Source organism: Mirounga angustirostris, unplaced genomic scaffold (assembly GCF_029215605.1).
Source record: "Mirounga angustirostris isolate CCGP_5_RB_7025 unplaced genomic scaffold, mMirAng1.0.hap1 SCAF_4, whole genome shotgun sequence".
NCBI lineage: Eukaryota > Metazoa > Chordata > Mammalia > Carnivora > Phocidae > Mirounga > Mirounga angustirostris.
In genome coordinates, this window is record NW_026991712.1 from 74,852,524 (window position 1) to 74,871,974 (window position 19,451).

Genomic DNA, 19,451 nt, shown 5'->3' on the forward strand with positions numbered 1-19,451 from the left:
CAATGACAGATTTGGCCTTTAATCCAACTTCTCTTCACCCACCCAATCTGCTGCATGAATCCAGTGTAAATTTTGCTGGTCACAGAGTGCCTAGAAAGGAAATCTGGAATGGGGAGAGGAAAATTTTTAGTGATGGTCTGATTCCTCTCTGCAGGACTTCAGCTTCTCCAAGTGAGCTTCAAAGAGAGAGATAATAAATAGAATAGTATAGTATAAATAACTTTACTTTTTTTTTTAAGATTTTATTTATTTATTTGAGACAGAGAGAATGAGATAGAGAGAGCATGAGAGGGAGGAGGGTCAGAGGGAGAAGCAGACTCCCTGCCGAGCAGGGAGCCCGATGCAGGACTCAATCCCGGGACTCCAGGATCATGACCTGAGCCAAAGGCAGTCGCTTAACCAACTGAGCCACCCAGGCGCCCAATAACTTTACTTTTTACACCAGAGTTAGTCTTCTCTTTTTTTAAACCAATAAAAAACAATTAATTGCTTTTTATCAGTCTGGATGACCCTTCACTTATAAAAAATCTAACCTGTGTGAATTCTATTCACCTTTTTTCCATACAACATAATTCAAAAGAAGCCTATTATAAATCTCAGATTTAATCTAATAATTCCTAATCACTAGATATCAGTGGACACAATCAGTCATTGCTTTGAGTGAGTTCTCATAATATTTTCCATTATACAATTATTATTAAAGTAATATTTTATACACCATGCTTACCTTCTTAGCTTTTTCATTTTTCTCAGTATGCAGGGATTAATTTCCATAGTGTGATTGCTGATAATATAAAATTTTCAAATCTGAATAGTCTTTAAATGGTTAACCTAAGTGAAATGTTTTCAAGTAAATATTAGAACTCCTATTCACTATAATCCAAAAAATTAGCCAAAGATAAAAACAAGTAATCTCATATTAAATTCACAGTAAGAAGTATGAAACTGTAATATCTGAAATTAACCATTAAGTCAGATTCATCCATGACAAAAGTCATTGTTTCAACTGAACATTATTTTGAGAGTTAAGAGAGGTGGGTTGTAATTTTTGAAAGAAATAGTAAGAAACTCCAGAAAATATAATATACCCCATCTCTTATTTGTCATAAAAGTTATTTTAGTTAAATTTATTTTTACTATTAAGTTACAGATACTAAACTGATGTTTAACCAGCCAATGTTATCTTCATTCCTATGGCATCAGTAACATTTTACATGCTATTTTATATATATATATCCTTCATACATACTATAAGAAAAAAAAATTCTTTTTTTTTTTAATGACTGAATTTTGCAGTCTATAGCAGAAGTAGAAAATCTCCATCTGGTCAGGCAATGCAGAAGTCTCTCATATCCTTACACTCAGAGGAACTTACCTTTACAAACCAGGTGCCATGCTAAGGGCTTTACAGAACCATCGCATTTTATACTCACCCCCAACACTGTGAAATAGTTATTATGATCTCCATACTTACAAATGAAAAATATTGAGACTTAGAGAAGTTCAAGAACTAGTCCAAGGTTAAAGAGCAAGGATTCAAATCCAGTTTTGTTCCACTACAGAATAATGGTTCTCATCAATTCTTATTTCAATAGTTGATGTGGCAGCCATGAAAATATGCTCACATATTCTGTAGAAAGCTGTAAATTTGCCTGATGGCCTTGCTGCTGCTGCCCAGCTGAAATCTGTCTCCTCCAAGGCACAGTTTGAGGGCTCATCAGCCTGGCCAAAAATTTCTGAGAACTACACTATAGTCGAGATGCTTCCTAGCCAATCCCCTACTTTCTCGCTCTCCTTCCAGATGGGTCATACCTGAAGTGTGGGCTGAAAGCAATCCAATTTTTTCCTGCTCCTTCTCTCAATAAATTTCTTGCAGATAATCCTAGTTTTGTGCATGCTTTCTGGCAGACACAGATTAACAGAAGATGTACTGGGAGTTGTCAAAAATATAGTAAATAAGATGAGGATTTGGGACAAGTTTACTCACTGTCTCAAGGTAATTGTTGAGGTGTCCAGCATGGAATACTTGGAAAATCATTTCTATCCTTGCATCAGATTTTTCCTAATCCTTCCCAGGTAAAATCATATGCAGGTCCAAATGTGTGGATGTGTGGGTAGTAGTTTGGTTGGGTAAATGATGAAAACATATATGTCTTGCAGAGAGCTAATGACCTAAAAGTCATGCTCAGTAGGATTACACTGGGGACCAATCTCAGTGACAATCCTGGGACAGGATGTTGAGGTTCCTTATTTCCCTCCTAGAGCAATGGTATTTGTGGCTTCAGAGAATCAATCCCTTGCAGGAATTCCACATGCCCCTGACCTGTCTATGAAGTTCTAAATGAACAACACATACTCTTGCCCATACTTTATGTTTTGCTTAATGATCCATATTTCCTAGTAGTAAGGCACACTTGGGGGTCATTCCCTTCTCTCTCGTGATTTTCAGTGAGATGTTCTACCAAGGTTTATACATACCATTGCGTTAATGATCTCAGGTGAATAGATTTCTTTGATCATAGATATATGCCAAGTAAGAACATTAGATTAGTGATGAATCCTGCCCAAAGGCAACAGCTTTTACTCATTTAGAGAATCTAAATACAAATATATGTATATAATTTATTTCTCTGAGATTGTCACTCCTAAAGGATCCCTTGGAAATAGAAATCTTTTCTTTATACCTGAAACTGATCAGACCATAAACTGAGGAAATTTTTCTTTAAGTGGCACTGTGGAAAATATTCACCTCAGTCTCTATACAAGTTGAGACCAGTTGCAAGAACAACAACAATAGCATGAGCCATGGGGCACATCTGGGATTGAATTTTTGAGAATTTTGATAAAGGAAGCTGGAATTACATAAGCAAGTATTTATTGATGTGGAGACACTTTCTTGGGACATGAGACTTAATACCCTGGCAAGGACAAAGTGAATGGACAAAATCACTGCTAGAGTGCTTTAGAAGCCTGGTAGAGGTGATGGCCAATGCTGAGCAAAGTGAAAATCCCTTAGGTGCCCTATCAGATGGTAGAAGAAGAAATAGAAAGTTCAGAGAGGAGATGGATCTGGTACATCTGGGATTGAGCCAGAGAGGGATAAAAGAATGTGAGTAAGCTTCTTGAGCAGGTAGCCCAGATGCTCATGTGACCCACTGTGGATTTATCGGTGCCCTCCCCCAGCTCACACCCATGGCTATAGAGGAATGAGGGTTCCCACGTGACTAATGCAGAAGAAGAAATGGCCAAACCCAGTTTAGGGATCGGTCCATTATGCATGTAGGGACAAGTCTAAACTGATGGAGACTTCATTACTACTACAGAGAAGAGCCTTGAAAGACAGTGGAGAGGAAAATATATGAACTGGAGAGCTGCAAGGAGTGCTCCTGGCCATTCACTTTGAGGGAAAGGAGAAGTAGTGCAAGGGAAAAACATATCCAGATGACTGGGTAGTGGCCAGTGGCCTGGCCTGTAAGGGAAAGGAAAGGGAATGGCATGTCTGAGATAAGGAGGTCTGGATGGAGACACACAGACAGACATACAAGAGATTGTATGTCACCTTAACACCCTGCCAAAAACATCCACCAGAGAAGAATCATTGAACAGCCAAGTAGACAAGATGATACAGTAACTTGGCTGCAGCCAGCCTTTGTCACTGGTACCTTGGAATTAGCATAAGTAGCACAATGAACACATAAGCATGGTGGCTTCTGTGTTGGTAGAGATGGAGGTTGGTTATGGACCCAAAGGCATGGACTCCCACTTACCAAGGCTGAACGAGTTACTGTTGCTGCTAAATGTCCAACTGTCAGCAACAGAGACCTAAGCTAAGTCCCTGATATGAGATAATTACTCAAGGAGAACAACCTGCCACCTGGACAAGCCACCTATGTTAGTCCCTTTCTGCTCTGGAAGGGCTTCTACATTTCCTGTAAAGAAAAGAGGCCCACAGAACCATGGAAAAGTTAGCTCCAAACTCACATGGAGAAGTCAATCTGTGTGAGGCAAAGTTTACACATTGGTGGGCATGAAAATGCAGCGCTCGAGACTCCTGCTACAGGGGATATAGTTGCCTGATGGCCCCAGTTGCTGGATCCACCGCTGAGCTCTGAAGTCACACTTCTGCTGGCTGCGCTAGCTCTGACTAGGCATGGTACAGGAGCAAGGCCATCCCACTTTGCTGAGAGGTCAAGTGGTAACTAGCCTGAGGGTTCCATATTGGCCTGGTCCAATCTTTCTCAGAACTCTGCTGCAGTTCGCATCTCTTTGGACAGGATGTTTCCCTCCCTAACTCCTCCCTGTATTGCAGTCTGAAGCCTGTCCTCACCTTCTCTTGTTCCCTCCTTAAAAATTCTCTTGCACTACTGATCCCATTTGGGGTCTGCTTCTTAGAAGACCCAAACTGAAGCAATAGAATTAAAATGTTATCTGTTCTCATTTTTTCTCCTTCTGTAAGTTGATGTTATACTGAACAAACAATTGACCATATTAAAGGTACATCTTAAATGCAATTATTCATAAATTAACATGTTAGTTGGTTAATAATTAACATGTAAAAATACTTATTGACCTGTAGATGTTCACTTGGTGTGTCAGAGCATACAAAGACAGTGGAATTCCAACAGATTTATGGGGAAGGATACTCAAGGGATTGTCAAAACTTGTTTTATGTTGGCCAGGGTTTTATTTTTTAATGATATATCCAGTCATTTTAATATAATTAATCTAGATGACTATTCATTTAAAATTTACCAATGGAAGCAATGTCAACTTTCATCAGCAATATTTTAACCTATGATTTTCCAATAATTAGTCTTAAATACATATAATCTGTAGTTCAAGTGCCTTATCCCTGCTGCTGAAGTGTATACATAAGTAATTCATGAAAAAATTATTTGTACTCTGATCTAACTCCTTTTCCCTTGAAAAGTGGGAACTGTGATGCAGGTGTGTTCCTAATTAAATAGTCCATAGTCTAAAACAAAAACAAAAACAGTTGCAAACCATTCTATTAGACCAGGAGCAAATCAATAAATTAGGAGGATAAATTTTTATAGTATTACTTTAATGTTAGCTGCAAATTTTTTTCTTAAGTTTTCTTCCTAATATTACCAGTTCTTTTCTCTCTCTCTCTTTTTTTTTAAAGATTTTATTTATTTATTTGTCAGAGACGGAGAGACAGCACAAGCAGGGGGAGCGGCAGGCAGAGGGAGAGGGAGAAGCAGGTTCCCCACTGAGCAAAGAGTCCGATGCAGGACTCAGTCCCAGGACCCTGGGATCATGACCCCTGCTGAAGGCAGACACTTAACCGACTGAGCCACCCAGGCATCCTTACCGGTTATTTTCATATCAAATTTTATTTAACTTTTATTTTTTCTTATATTTTTTACATTTTTACATTTCTTACATTTTTTCTTTTTATTTATTTTATTTATTTTTTTAAGACTGTTTATTTATTTGAGAGAGAGTGAGTGGGAGGGAGAGGGAAGGGGAATCTGAAGCAGACTCCACACTGAGCTCAGAGCCCAACAAGGGGCTCGATTGAGACCCCAAGATCATGACTTGAGCCAAAACCAAGAGTTGGTCGTTCAACCGAGACAGCCTGGTGCCCCTATTTTACTTTTTTAAAAGATTTTATTTTTTTATTGAGAGAGAGAGAGAGCATGTGTGTGCAAGTGGGGGGAAGGGCAGAAGTAGAAGGAGAGAGAATCCCAAGCACTGCTGAGCGCAGAACCTCAACGTGGGGCTCAGTCCCAGGATCCCAAGATCATGACCTGAACTAAAATCAAGAGTCAGACGCTTAACTGACTGAGCCACCGAGGTACCCCTTATATATGCTTTTTAAAGGCTTTCTGGTTTTACTTTTATATCAGCAAACCTATTTGTTTTGTGAATTGTTTATTGCCTTGTGAATATAATGTCTATGCTATTTTAAGCTGTTGATTTAGTTGTTCAAAGAGAAATTACTGCATCTTTATAGGAACTTTATACACTTTGTGATTTTTCAAGATCTGAGATTTCAATAAAGCAACACACACTTTACTGGTTTACTGCAGTGTCAGTCCAAACATCAATATCTAGGAACCAACAATGAAGAAATGAAAAAAAGAAAGCTTTACCAATTTTTTAAATCTTCACTTAAAATATTACTAACAAGATATTTTTTAAAGACTCTTTTATAAAAGATCATTCTTCTGCACCTATTAAACTATTGTTTTAAGTAAATTATTTTTAATTGTTTTTGTTAAAGAAATTACACACTAAGTAGGCTGGGACATACAAATGTGCATTCATAATATTGTCTTCTAGAGTTTCTCCTAACCTCTCCTTTTCCAAATATGCCTTCATGCTGGAATATTGAATTTTATTTTATAAGAATGATCATGTTCCTCAAATGGAAAATGTCTTTACGTTCCAGATGCAGACTACACCGCTGTATGGACTCTGGCCAAGTAAAGCACAGCTGTCAAAAAATAGCTTAGTGGAAAAAAACCTTAATGTCATTATTAATGTCATGATTCATGCAAACACTGAGAAAGAAACCTTAATAATAGTACATACTACTTCCTGAAACCAGAATTAATATTGGGAAATATTTATTTCAGGTTATTTTTTTTTCCAAATATAATAATGAGCCCATCATCTTTGCTTCTTCCCAAACTCCCACATAGATGTGAGAATCTTTACTGTGAGGATGTACAGACTGAGTTACCCCATCAAGTATTCTTTTCTGACTTTATGTACTGTCATTTTTCAATGCTTCCCAAGACCCAAAGTCAAATATTAATATTCTAGTTCAGATTTCTGTTTTAAAGCACAAAGCACCCCTTCAGTGTGGCGAGTTATAGATTACTTACCTGCTCTAGAACGATATGAGTAAAAAGAAGAAAAGTCACCAGGAAGAATTTCTACTTTCTTCCAAATGAGAAGGAGGTAGTTAGTATAGATGGTTAGGAAGGTAATCACTGTCACCTCCAATTAATGTGGTCTGGGAAGGGGCTCCACCCTTCCGATCATGCTGCATTAGCCTTTCTCATGCAGGACCATCGAGCATGTTTTGTAGATAACAACGTATAGTTAGGTAACATATGATCCTTAGGCCCGTCAGAAGTATTTTAACAAGGCTCCCGTAAACTCGTTGTAGAATTGAATTCGATGAATGACTTCCCTATGCAATTTCACCGATGTCCTGACTTTGAAGCTCGTTGGCCAGCCAGCTCTGAGTAGTATCATTCATCAACATTCTCCCAAATGCCCCTACAAAAACAGTTTCCACGGGCCACAGAGATTCTTTCTTTGTGTCTCAGATGGTCTCATCTGTAGTACCACACATTATGTGGTTAAAATTTCCTCTCTTTGTACTAAACACTTCTTTTGTTTCTTTCTTCTTCATCTTTTTTGGGCATTGAATTTTTAAAATGATCATTAAATAACAGCCATTTGTGGTGGAAAAAAAAAAAAACTTACAGATTTTTTTAAAGTGTGTTTAGTTAAGAAATGCTATTGGTCTCAAACAGTAAACAGAAGTAAAATTGAAATCCCTAGTCTCCAAACTAGAGATATGACCAAGGACGCTTGAAATCAAGTATTCTAAAGAAGCTTCTGCAAGGTTGGCTTGCTTAGCCAATGAGGTACCTGATGTCAGAAAGAACTGGGAGACACTTGGATGGACAAGCTCACTGCCACATTTTCCCACCCACCCCCACGGTGTCTAGAAAGGCTAGTTCTTCCTCCACGTCCTTGGCTTTGAGCCAAAGCTACAAGAGAAGAGGCCTATATGCAAACTCATTTTTTAAAAAGATTTTATTTATTTATTTGAGAGAGAGAGAATGAGAGAGAGAGAACACATGAGAGGGGATAGGGTCAGAGGACGAAGCAGACTCCCTGCCGAGCAGGGACCCCGATGCGGGACTCGATCCCGGGACTCCAGGATCATGACCTGAGCTGAAGGCGGTCGCTTAACCAACTGAGCCACCCAGGCGCCCCAAACTCATTTTTAATGTAATAAAAATGAAATGAAATAAAAACTGGATGACTTGTTTACTACTATTTTAGTGCTTACAAATACTCTTTTTTTCTTAATAAACACTAGCTTATGTGTGCCTAGATTTTCTTAGGTAGTCTGGCTTCATGGGCATACACTATTGTTTTTAGGCAACTTCTTTTAGTTATCAATCCAAAAATGCAAAGTCATTTTTAAATCACAGCTAATCTGCTGAATGTCAAGATTAAAAACACCATAGAAATGTTATTTTATATTAGTTACATTTTGTTCACTTTCCTATACTTTTTATATCTGTCTGGAAGATACTGGTTTAACTAAAATTTATCTTTCTTTTTCTTCCTCTCTCTCTCTAATATAATAGCTTCCTTGACTAAGGCCTTTTAAGTTAATTTATATTTGTAAACAGAAGGTTTAGCTTTAAGTGCACGTATGACTTTGCATTTTATAAAGGCCAACAGTAATAATGAAATTAACCATTATGCAAATGCGTCAAGCAAGTGACACATATACTTTTTCTCTCACGTTTGACTTTGAAAATTCTCAAATCTATAGAAAATGGAAAGACTACTACAGTGAACATCAGTGTATCTTTTATGGAGATTCACTAATTATAACATTTTACAACACGCACTTTATCTTTTCTTCCAGATTGATACACAGATACACACACATATATACATACATATATACATACCTACATACACATATACATACATTTTTGGTAACAATTTAAAAATAACTGGTAAACATCATGACACTTCACCTCTAAATATATAAGTATATATCTCCTAACATTTTTCTACATAAACAAAATACTATTTTCATACTCAAGACGTTTGACATTGATACAATATTACCTAATATGCAGTGCATACTTAAATTTTTGCAATTATCCCAAAATATCATTTATAAATCTTTGTGTTTTTTTTTTTAAATCCAGTATCCTATCAGGGACCTTTTGGTTGCCATGTTGCTTTTGTCTCTTTTTAATCTAAAATGTTCCTTTCCACCATTTTGTGTCTTTGGTGATAGTGACATTTTTGGAGTCCAGACTAGTTGTTTCATAGCATGTCCCACAATTTGGATTTATCTAATTTTTCCCCCTCATGATTAGATTCAGGTTAGACTTTTTGACAAGAGTACCACAGAAGTGATATGTGCTTTCCATTGCATTCCATGAGAAGGCACATACATCATTTGTCCTAAGATGGGTAAAGTCAAGTTTGATCACTTGGTGAAGATGGAGTCTTATCAGACTAGTCCATTGCAAAGCACTGCAATTAATAAATTGTGGTATGATGCTTTGAAAAAGCGTGAGTATCCTGTTCTACAACAACTTTTCATTCAATGGATGTGCCACTTCCAGGATAAAGCTTTTAAGGAACAATGCTTTCCCGTTTTATATTTCCACTAACTGGATACATAGATGCAAAGCCATAGGGGATGGTGGAGCCAAGTAATAGAAGAAGTCTGGGTTCCTTAAATCACCACATTAAAGAAGGTTGCCTACTGACGTAGGACTCCCGCGCTGGGACAATGGACAAGAACTAAAGCTCTACATTGTCAAGACTAACATTTTTGGTTTATTTGAAATAGACCAAAATATTGTAGCTAGAATTATTATAAATAATACACTCAGTTCAACACTTTCAATACTTATTTTTACATCATTTTGAAGTGCTGGTTTTCATTTGGATTTATTTTAATACTTGGGTTTGATGGCCATAATAGCTGAGAAAGACACTTCACAAATTATGTGTAAATCCAAAGGGAGGAAGGACATCATTGTTTGTACTAACTGGATTTTGATACTGATTTTTCAGTGCCATTCACCCACTGCAAAGATTTTTTTTGTTGAAATTCAGCTAGTAATTATGTCAATCAGTTTCTTGTAAACTAACAGAGGTGTTCAATTTACATTTTAACAAATAGAATGAATATCCACTGCTATTATTCATTTGAAGTTTTTATTGAGGTTTCCAATTTTTCTAAGTCTATATTTACATGTTTCCAGCAACTAATACTGTGATGGAGGAAATATTTCCAGAGAGCCATTTAAAAAATTCTCTTTCTATGGCATGGGTTTCTTTTGAAAAGTAGTATAATCTTATGCATTTTTTAAAAAGTCATTTGAATTTTTAGAGAGTGGTTAAAAGCATTTAATATTTTTAAAAGTTGGTGCTTAGTTTAGTAACATGATACTAATCAAATTATAGAAAATGTCTACAAATTTGGGATTCCATTTTTTTTAAAAAAGTAACATCTTTAAGTTCAACGATTCTTTTAGCTGTTTTGCCATGAAATAATAAGTGAATCATGTATTTAAAATACTTAACGATCATTTCCCATTTCGTTACAAAATACTGATAATATTCTATCACGTTTTAAGGGTCTTATTTTATTTTATTTTATGTTTTAAAGTTTTTTATTTATTTTTGGACAGAGAAAGACACAGCGAGAGAGGGAACACAAGCAGGGGGAGTGGGAGAGGGAGAAGCAGGCTTCCTGCCGAGCAGGGAGCCCGATGTTGGGCGCGATCCCAGGACCCTGGGATATGACCTGAGCCGAAGGCAGACGCTTAACGACTGAGCCACCCAGGCGCCCCTCAAGGGTCTTATTTTAAAATTTAACTGTAGGGGGGCTGGGGTCATGATCCCAGGGTTCTGGGATCGAGCCCCAGATCGGGCTCTCTGCTCAGCGGGGAACCTGCTTCTCTCCCTGCCTGCTTCTCCCTCTCCCACTCCCCCTGCTTGTGTTCCCTCTCTTGCTGTCTCTCTCTCTCTCAATAAATAAATAAATATCCTCAAAAAAAAAAAAATTTAACTGTAGGGCGCCTGGGTGGCTCAGTCGTTAAGCATCTGCCTTCGGCTCAGGTCATGATCCCAGGGTCCTGGGATCGAGCCCCACATCGGCCTCCCTGCTCCGCGGGAAGCCTGCTTCTCCCTCTCCCACTCGCCTTGCTTGTGTTCCCTCTCTCGCTGTCTCTGTCTCTGTCAAATAAATAAATAAAATCTTTAAAAAAATAAAATAAAATAAAATTTAACTGTATAGATCTAGATGTTGGCCTGTAGAACTTTGTGCATTCCTTGTTGCAGCTTCTTTGCTATAATAACTTGCCTATTAATAATTCATTGAAAAAATATTGAGAGGTTCTAGCTCTGTAACCTTATCCTGACATCCCTTTTTATTATAGTCAAAGCAACTGCTTCATTAATGATTACACTTCTACATCTTTTCCACAAAATATAATTTTTTTATTAAAAGGATCATTCACTTCTTAACATTGTCTCTGGTACCTCTATCCTTTAGTGATCCACAAAAAAAGTGGTTTTTCTTGCATTTTATAATTGATTCATAGGTTATTAAATACCACAGCTATGACACAGTAGAAACATCTGTATACTTAGAACTAACTGTATAGTTAGCATTTGTCCAAAACTGCATAATTTATTCTAATATGTGCTTTTTCAATATTAAGCAATATTTTCTCTGCCTATCTCTGCCATATTATCTCGATAATATGAGTATTTATTTACTCACAAAGGAATACACTTTACTTTACCTCCATCTTGTTATCCATTTGTGACTTTAGCCACTTTTACTGCTATAATAGGAAGAAAGAATGTTTCTCCAACAGGATATGGCTCTTTGTTTTCAGCTATTAGTAAAATCTCCAACTTTTAAACCTTTAGCATAAACTCTGGCTAAGTGGATTGTGTATGGATTAATTTGAACTTGGTAAAAATATGTAGACATTTGTTTTTCATAACTTATTTATTGTTTTTAAATGCCTTGCACATTGTTATGGCATGACTTCATACCACTTTTTGCTAGTATCTGAGGATACCATATATACTTTAAGAAAATTTTTATCATTAAAGATAGTGAATACAAATCCATATTCTAAACAGTCTTCTTGATAATTTAGTTTTCTGTTTTTTGGGTTTTTTTTTTTTTTCTTCACATGGCTTCCTGTCAAATTTCCATTTGTCCTTACCTATAGCACAGCCATGAAACACTAGGTACAGGAGGCGTGTTAATGTGACTATTTCTCACTGTGCCTGACATTATTACTTTATCTTTTGTCCATGGTTTCTCTACAGGATTCTTTTCTAGGTACCTGTCCATTTTGTGAAAGTTCATTTACTTGAAAGCACATAATAAAATGCCCAATTTCTTCTAAACTTGCATATTTTATGAAACACGGATGCAAACATTTCTTTCTTATTTTTTACACTAAAATCAAATAGATACAATCGAGATTCTAACATTTTCTTCCCATAATGCATTGGATCATGTTACAACCCTTTGTTTGTATAGACCCTTCTTTGAAGACTGAGCGGTATTTTTGGCAAATATAATAGCAGAGACTTTAAACACTGTTTGCTATGACAACCATGAGAATCCATTTTATACTGTGAGCCTATTCACACACACACACACACCCATAAATGAACATTTTTTATAGAATAATACTACAGATGATGTATTCTAATATGTTTATTATTTTATCCCTTTATAGTGACTTTGACCTACAGTTTGAAAAAGGCCGTGCTATCATGTTCTACACACCATGCTCATGAGGAGTGTAGCAACCAAAAAGCAAGTGTTTTAGAGTCAGACTGGCATTGGAAACCCAGTGTGGTCATTATATAGTCTTTTGAAACTATAAAGCTTATTTGAAGTTTCCTCTTCTGGCTTGTTCCATCTGTGAAACAGGGATAATTACAATTACCTTGTGAGGATTATGACAATAAAATGAAATAAAGTGTGTAAAGCATCTAGCACCATTCCTGGCACAGAGTGGGCACTCAGTAAACAAGTGGTAATCATTGTTAGTGGCAGTGTTATAATAGTAATCTTCTTGGATTTCTAATAAAAAAAGATGGGTGGGTAAAGAGAAGCCAGAAATGGTAACTATGGTAGGGGTGGGGGTGGGGAGGGGTAGTAAGGATGCAGGCATGAGAGGAAAGACAGAAGACACAAATGTCAGCATGGACTCTGCTTCTCATCTCATGCCTTTACAGGACTGCTCCTTATAGACTGGTGAGATTCTGTTCAGATTCTACAACCACTTCTAGAATGCCAGGCAGGCCCACGTATGCCCTCTCCTTAATCTCACAATAATTCTGTAAAATATACCAGCAGACCCATTTCACCAATGAGCAAAGCAATTCTCCAAGACATTAAGTTACTGCCTAGAGAAGCAGAAATGATACACATCTACAGGCCCTTTCATAAAATCCTTTGCCCTTTTACCATTGTCTTTCTGGAATGGGCATAAGTCAGCCAGCTAGAAGGTGATAAACTGTTACACGTGACTCATAATTCCTCCAGACACAAAGAGTCCTGTTTTGCCTGTTTTTCCAAAGTCCAAAGTAGTCTAAGGTAGCTATCCTACAAGAAGCCTACCTAGGGAGCAGCGGCTGGAAAAACTGTCTCCTGAAGAATTCAGAAAGGCTTCTGATCAAAGAAGACAAGAGAGGAGACCGGGGGACTCCTGGGGATGAAGTGAGCGGCTGGCTAGCACACAAACCCACAAATCCGGGCGTGGAGCCGCCACACAGCATTGCCTCCCAGGGACCCGCCACCTCATCCTGCCCCTTGGTATTTATTTCTCTGCCATCCCGGGACTATCATGGTTCTGTATGTTCCTCAGCTCTCAGCAATCTTCCCAAATTGCATTTGCAAGTCCTCTGCCTTGTTTCTGGTCTTCAAGCTGGATCCTCGTTGCATAGATCACCTTATTTTTACATTCATGGAACTTTTAAAGCTCATGTCTCTCCCACGGGGTTTAGTCTCTGTTAAGTGCAACCATTCTCGAAAATGATGCACCTTCAGGTTTTATAATCCATTGCCGCATTGTTATCTTATATTGACCTGATCTGTTAACAATTATGCAAATCTATGTATCTGTAGTTGGTATTTTGTTAAAATTAGTAAAGTTATTCTGGGATTTTATCTCCCAGGAGATGAGAGAGAAGGCATCTTTACAGTGATTTATTTGTAGCTTTTTATTTGGACAAGTGTATAATCTATCAGTTTATCACTAACAGTGAGACCTCTGCCACCCTGTTACAGTGTTGACCACAAGTGGTCATTTGTTCTTTTTATTCTTAGGAAAACCCCATCTTTTTCTACAACAATTCAGTCTACTATAAATTTCCAATGTCTTGCCATCTCTTAAAAGAAAAATATACATCAATACTTTATTAACATATATCTGATAAAAAATTAAATCCCCAAATGCATCAATACCCAATTAAAGTTCATTAAAATAAATGTCTTATATTTCCTTCAATTGTATTAAAAGTAGCTCTCACATACTTCATTTTTAACCTTTCTTTCAATATCTTTAAGGATCTATGGGGTTTCATAGACACAGATTAAACTTGTTATAATTAATGCTAATACTTGATGTAATTCAAATATTTACATCTTGACTACAAATAGCATCTTTAAGATGGTTCTTTGTCTTTTCAACATTACCCTAGACATTTTCTTAAGTATCTTTGCTTATTAGCAATAATAAGATATTCCTGGTACCTCTGGATACTTTCTCAAAATGCTCAAAATGGAATCAGTTACTCTCAAAGAGACCAGGTTCCTTTATCCAAAATATAGTCCTGGAGAAAAGTGTGTATTTGTGGTTTTGCCTGAGTATTGCCGTTGGTCAGGGGATGAGGCTACTTTATTAAAAATGCCATAAAATTTTTTTCAAAAAAAATATATTACTACCCAAGTTCACAAGACATGTCCAAATAAACTCTAAAATTACAAAGTCATATTTTTAAAGATTGTGTTCCAATATAAAAATTGCAGTTTTCCAATATAAAAATTGGGTGCCTGGGTGGCTCAGTCAGTTAAGCGTCTGACTCTTGATTTCAACTCAGGTCATGATCTCAGGGTTGTGAGATTGTACCCCACATCCTGCTCCATGCTTAAGATTTTCTTTCTCCTTCTCCCTCTGCCCCTCCCCCCAAATTGCAGTTTACTCCATCATTTAGATTTTTAATCCCCTGCCTATGAAATCACTAGTTTTATCTGCGTGAAGGTCTACTACATTGACTAGAGAAATTACCATCCTTTCATTGTCAATAAGAAATATCATAAAAGAGCAAAATGCAGAGCATTATTCAAAAGCTTTGATCCCTCAGTGATATGTTATATATATCCATGTGAATGTAACAAATTAATATGCAATACAGAGAGTATCTTATGTAGTTTAATTCCTCTCTCCAAACATTGGCCAGGTCATAGAAAATAAACTTCCCTTAGTGCCCTCAATATGCAACTGTAAAATGACAAAAAACCCCAAACAGAATAGAAAGGCATTATTAACAAGAATCTTTCCATAGTAGAACTCAAAGCATATTTGGTTGTTGGCATTATTTCTAAAATAGGATGATATCTGAGCAGTTTTGCTTCCTTACAACACTGTTACGTGTAACATCACAAAGCCCAGTCTCTGGAAAATGATTCAGAGCAGATACACTGAATTACCAATGAGTCTGCCAAGATTCTCTGGCATTTGGGACTTGGCAGAATGTTGCAAAATAAATTTTCTTAGACAATTCTGGTTTTTGCTACATACCCAAATGTCTGAGAAGTAGTTCCAAATGTTCCTCTGACCACAGGTTTTCCTCCACGTCTCTTTCATCTGCCTGGGTTAAAACAGCACATCACACAAACTTGGGGAGAGATTGAATACCATGTTTCCTTATACTGTTTACGTCAAACTTTTCAAATTCTTTTTAAAAAGCTAACATATGTTTAAATGAATGCTTTTGAAAGTAAACCTACCAAATATGAGTCATTTTTTAAAGACTTCATTTCTAGTAGAGTAGTTATAAGTTCACAGAAAAATTGAGAGGAAGCACAGAGATTTTCCATATCACCCACCATCAACATCCCCCACCAGATGGTGTATTTTTACAGTTGATGAGCCTTCATTGACAATCATTATCACCCAAATTTCATAGTTTATATTAGGGTTAACTCTTGGTGTTGTATATTCTATGAGTTTGGACAAATGTGTAATGACATGTATCCAACATTATAGTATCATAGAGAGTAGCTTCATTGCCCTAAAAATCCTCTGTGTTCCACTTATTCATCCCTTTAGCCTCCACCCCAGCCAGTGCCTGGTAACCACTGATATTTTTACTGTCTCTGTAGTTTTGTTTTTTCCAGAATGTCCAATGGTTGGAATCATACTGTATGTAGGCTTTCAGATTAGTAATATGAATTACTGATTAGTAATAAGACTTTCATTTAATAATACACATTTAAGTTTCCTCCAAGTCTTTTCATGATTTGATAGTTCATTTCTTTTTAGTGCTGAATAATAATTTCATTGTCTGGATGTACCACAGCTCATTTATTAATTCACCTGCTAAAGGACTTCTTAGCTGCTTCTATGTTTTGGCAATTACAAATAAAGCTGTTATAAACACCTGTGTGCAGGGTTTTGTGTGTACATAAGTTTTCAACTCCTTTGGTTAAGTATTAAGAGCATGACTGCTGGATCCTATGATATGTAGGAATGTGTTCAGTTTTGTAAGAAACCACCAAACTCTCTTCCAAAGTGACCATACCATTTTGCATTCCCACCAGCAATGAATGGGGCTCCTCCACGCCCTCACCAGCATTGGCATTGTCAGTGTTCTGGATTGTGGCTCTTCTAATAGTTGTATAATGGTATCTCATTGTTATTTTAATTTGAATTTCCCTGATGACCTAGGATTTGCAGCATATTTTCATATGTTTATTCGCCATCTGTGTATCTTCTTCCATGAGGTGTCTGTTAAGGTCTTTGGCACATTTTTTTTAATTGGGTACATTTCACAAGTATTTCTCAGTTATCCCCCTGGTCCCCTTAGGTGGGACAAGATGCCTAGAGCTGGCTGGAGTTGATCATTTTTCCTTTCTGCCAGGTCAGGCTCTGATGCAACCACAGGCAGACTCTGGTTAAATAGTTTCTCCTTAGGGTTGATCTTATTAGGGAGAACAGAGTGCTCTGGTGTATTTCAAAAATGGTTCCCCGTTCCCTTCGTCTGGCCAGAAGCATGAGATTTTTTTTTTCTCATACCTATTGTGGAAACCTGGTCAAGGTCCTAGAGGAAAAACTCACAAAATTTCCCCTTCCCTCACCCACCCCCTCAGTTGGGTCCTTTGGGAGTTTTTAGCTCTCAGACTTGTCCATTCTGAGCCTCCAGTAATTCCTCAAGTACAGTTTGGCTTTTCCTACCCTGCTTCAGTTCCTGGAGAGATTTTGGCTCCAAGTGTCCGCTCTGGTAAGTTGCAAATCTGTTTTTGCTTCTTGTTCTCTCTAATATTGGGGGGCAGCCTTTTGCCCTTGACCTCACTTCTCTTACAGACCTAAGAAATATTATTTGTTTTTCAGTTTGTTCAACTTTTTACTGGGACACGGTGGTGACTTCCAAGCTCCCTACATGGAACCAAAAACTGGAATTCCCTGGGTTATTTTTCAAATGTTTAATTTTCTATGCAGCAGATTCACACTCAGCCCAACACAACTCTGGGGACTATCACTTGGCAGGGGAGTACGTGGCCTGTCATGTGATTTATAAAAAATATATATTTGGTTATTCAGATGACCAAAATATATTTCTTATATGTATTTGGTCTTCATCCAGTTCCTCACCCACAATTCCTAAAACCCTTGGACCTTCCTATAAGGAAGGCATTAAAGGTGTCTTTTGTCATGTTAATGAAGGTGACTTCTGGACACTCCACCCACCAAGGGCTTTGGCTTGTTGCCAGGGAGATCAACCAACCATGTGGATTAGAGCTCCCCAGACCTCTGGGGGGAGAGGAAGAGGGGCTGGAGGTTGAATTAGCCAATGGCCAATCTCTTCGTCAATCATGACTATGTAATGAAGCCTCCATAAAAACCTAAAAGGACCAGGTTCTCAGAACTTCTGAGTTGGTGAACCCAATGGCAATGCCAGAAGTGTGGTGTTCCTGAAGAGGGCATGGAAGCTTCGAGCCTTTTCACCTTATCTCACCTTACCATACCTCAAGAAGGTATGTATGCCTTCTTCTGGCTGTGGATTTGTATCCTTTGTCATATCCTTTAATAAACTGGTGAACCTAAATGTTTCTCCAAGTTCTATGAGCCACTCCAACATATTAAAAGAACCTAAGGAGGAGGTCACTGGAACCTCCAATCTGTAGCCAATGGTCAGAAACACAGGTAACAGCCTGGGGCTTGAGACTGGCCTCCAAAGTGAGGGATTGGGGGCTGTATTGTGTGACCAAACCCTTAACCTGTGGAATCTGATGCTGTCTCTGAATGGATAGTGTCAGAGTTTAGGTGAATGCTCAGACAACCTGCAGGTGTCTATGAATTGCTTGGTGATGTGGTGAGAGGGACCCCTTTCCCCCATGTTGGAATTGGCCCTACTTGTTTCCTCTTCTTTTATCACAGCAGGGTGACTATTTATTTCTAAGCTTTGAAATAATCATTATTCACAGGTGTCAGTACTGTTTATGGTAGGCTATGCCAAAGGAACTGTGTTGTGTCATGGTTTTTCCCCTCCATATTGCATCAGATAGCATTTGCTGAACTCAAAGCTCTGTGTAACTCATGACCAGATTTTAAGTATCAAAATGAGTGGTAAAGTCTTTGTGCCACAGAGAGAGGGGCTTTGGAGGAAGCAGGGTTTGCAAGGGCCCCAAGAGGTGAATACGTTCTGCATACATAGAGAATAATAGACATTGAAGAGATTGCAAGTAGCATTGACAATGAGCATGGCATGTCAACGAGGCATCAAGAATTTGGTTGGGTTAAAGGGAAAAGTGGAGTGGGGAAGAAAGTATAAGTGGGGTCAGAAACCTGGGACAAATTATGGAGGGCTATGTAGGAAGAGTAAGGGAGTTAATGGCCATCAGGTACTTTTTCTGTGCCAGTCCCTCTGCTGAGCATGCTGCCTCACAGTTCTGTCTCACAAGTCCCTGGGAGGGGGGCATGACCAATGAGGAAACAGGCAGAGAGAATGAGCAGCTCACATGGCACAATAAAGCTCAGTTGTTTTTGCTTTTTTTGCTCCATTCCCCTGAGAATTCAAAAACTGTATTATCTCACACATGGAAATTTGTTTTTCATTTTGAATATAAATAAGCTTATATTTATTAAGATGTAGAAAATATTAAACAGTTTATGAGGTGATGTACACAACAAAATCAATATTTTATAAAACAATTTGATGAAATAGGTTTAAACTAACTTGTGTGAATATTGAACACACTGACTTGGAAAAAAATCCTGTAAAATTTTTATTTATGTGCTTTATATAATATGTCTTGAAAGCTTTCAGTAGTCTTGGACAGTTAGGTGAATTTAGGCTATAATTGGAAATGTGCTCTTCTAATAAAAACTGTAATTGTTTTTCTAACTAAATTAAAGAAATATTGAGATCTA

At 37.6% G+C, this 19,451-nt stretch overlaps 1 non-coding gene across 1 annotated transcript; it reads left to right on the forward strand.

Annotated features, from left to right (window-relative positions):
- Positions 1–2,128: 2,128 nt before the first annotated feature.
- On the forward strand, positions 2,129–2,208 carry LOC123840767 (small nucleolar RNA SNORD115). Its single transcript, XR_006790090.1, has one exon. It is a non-coding gene; the product is annotated as a small nucleolar RNA SNORD115 (small nucleolar RNA).
- Positions 2,209–19,451: the final 17,243 nt, after the last annotated feature.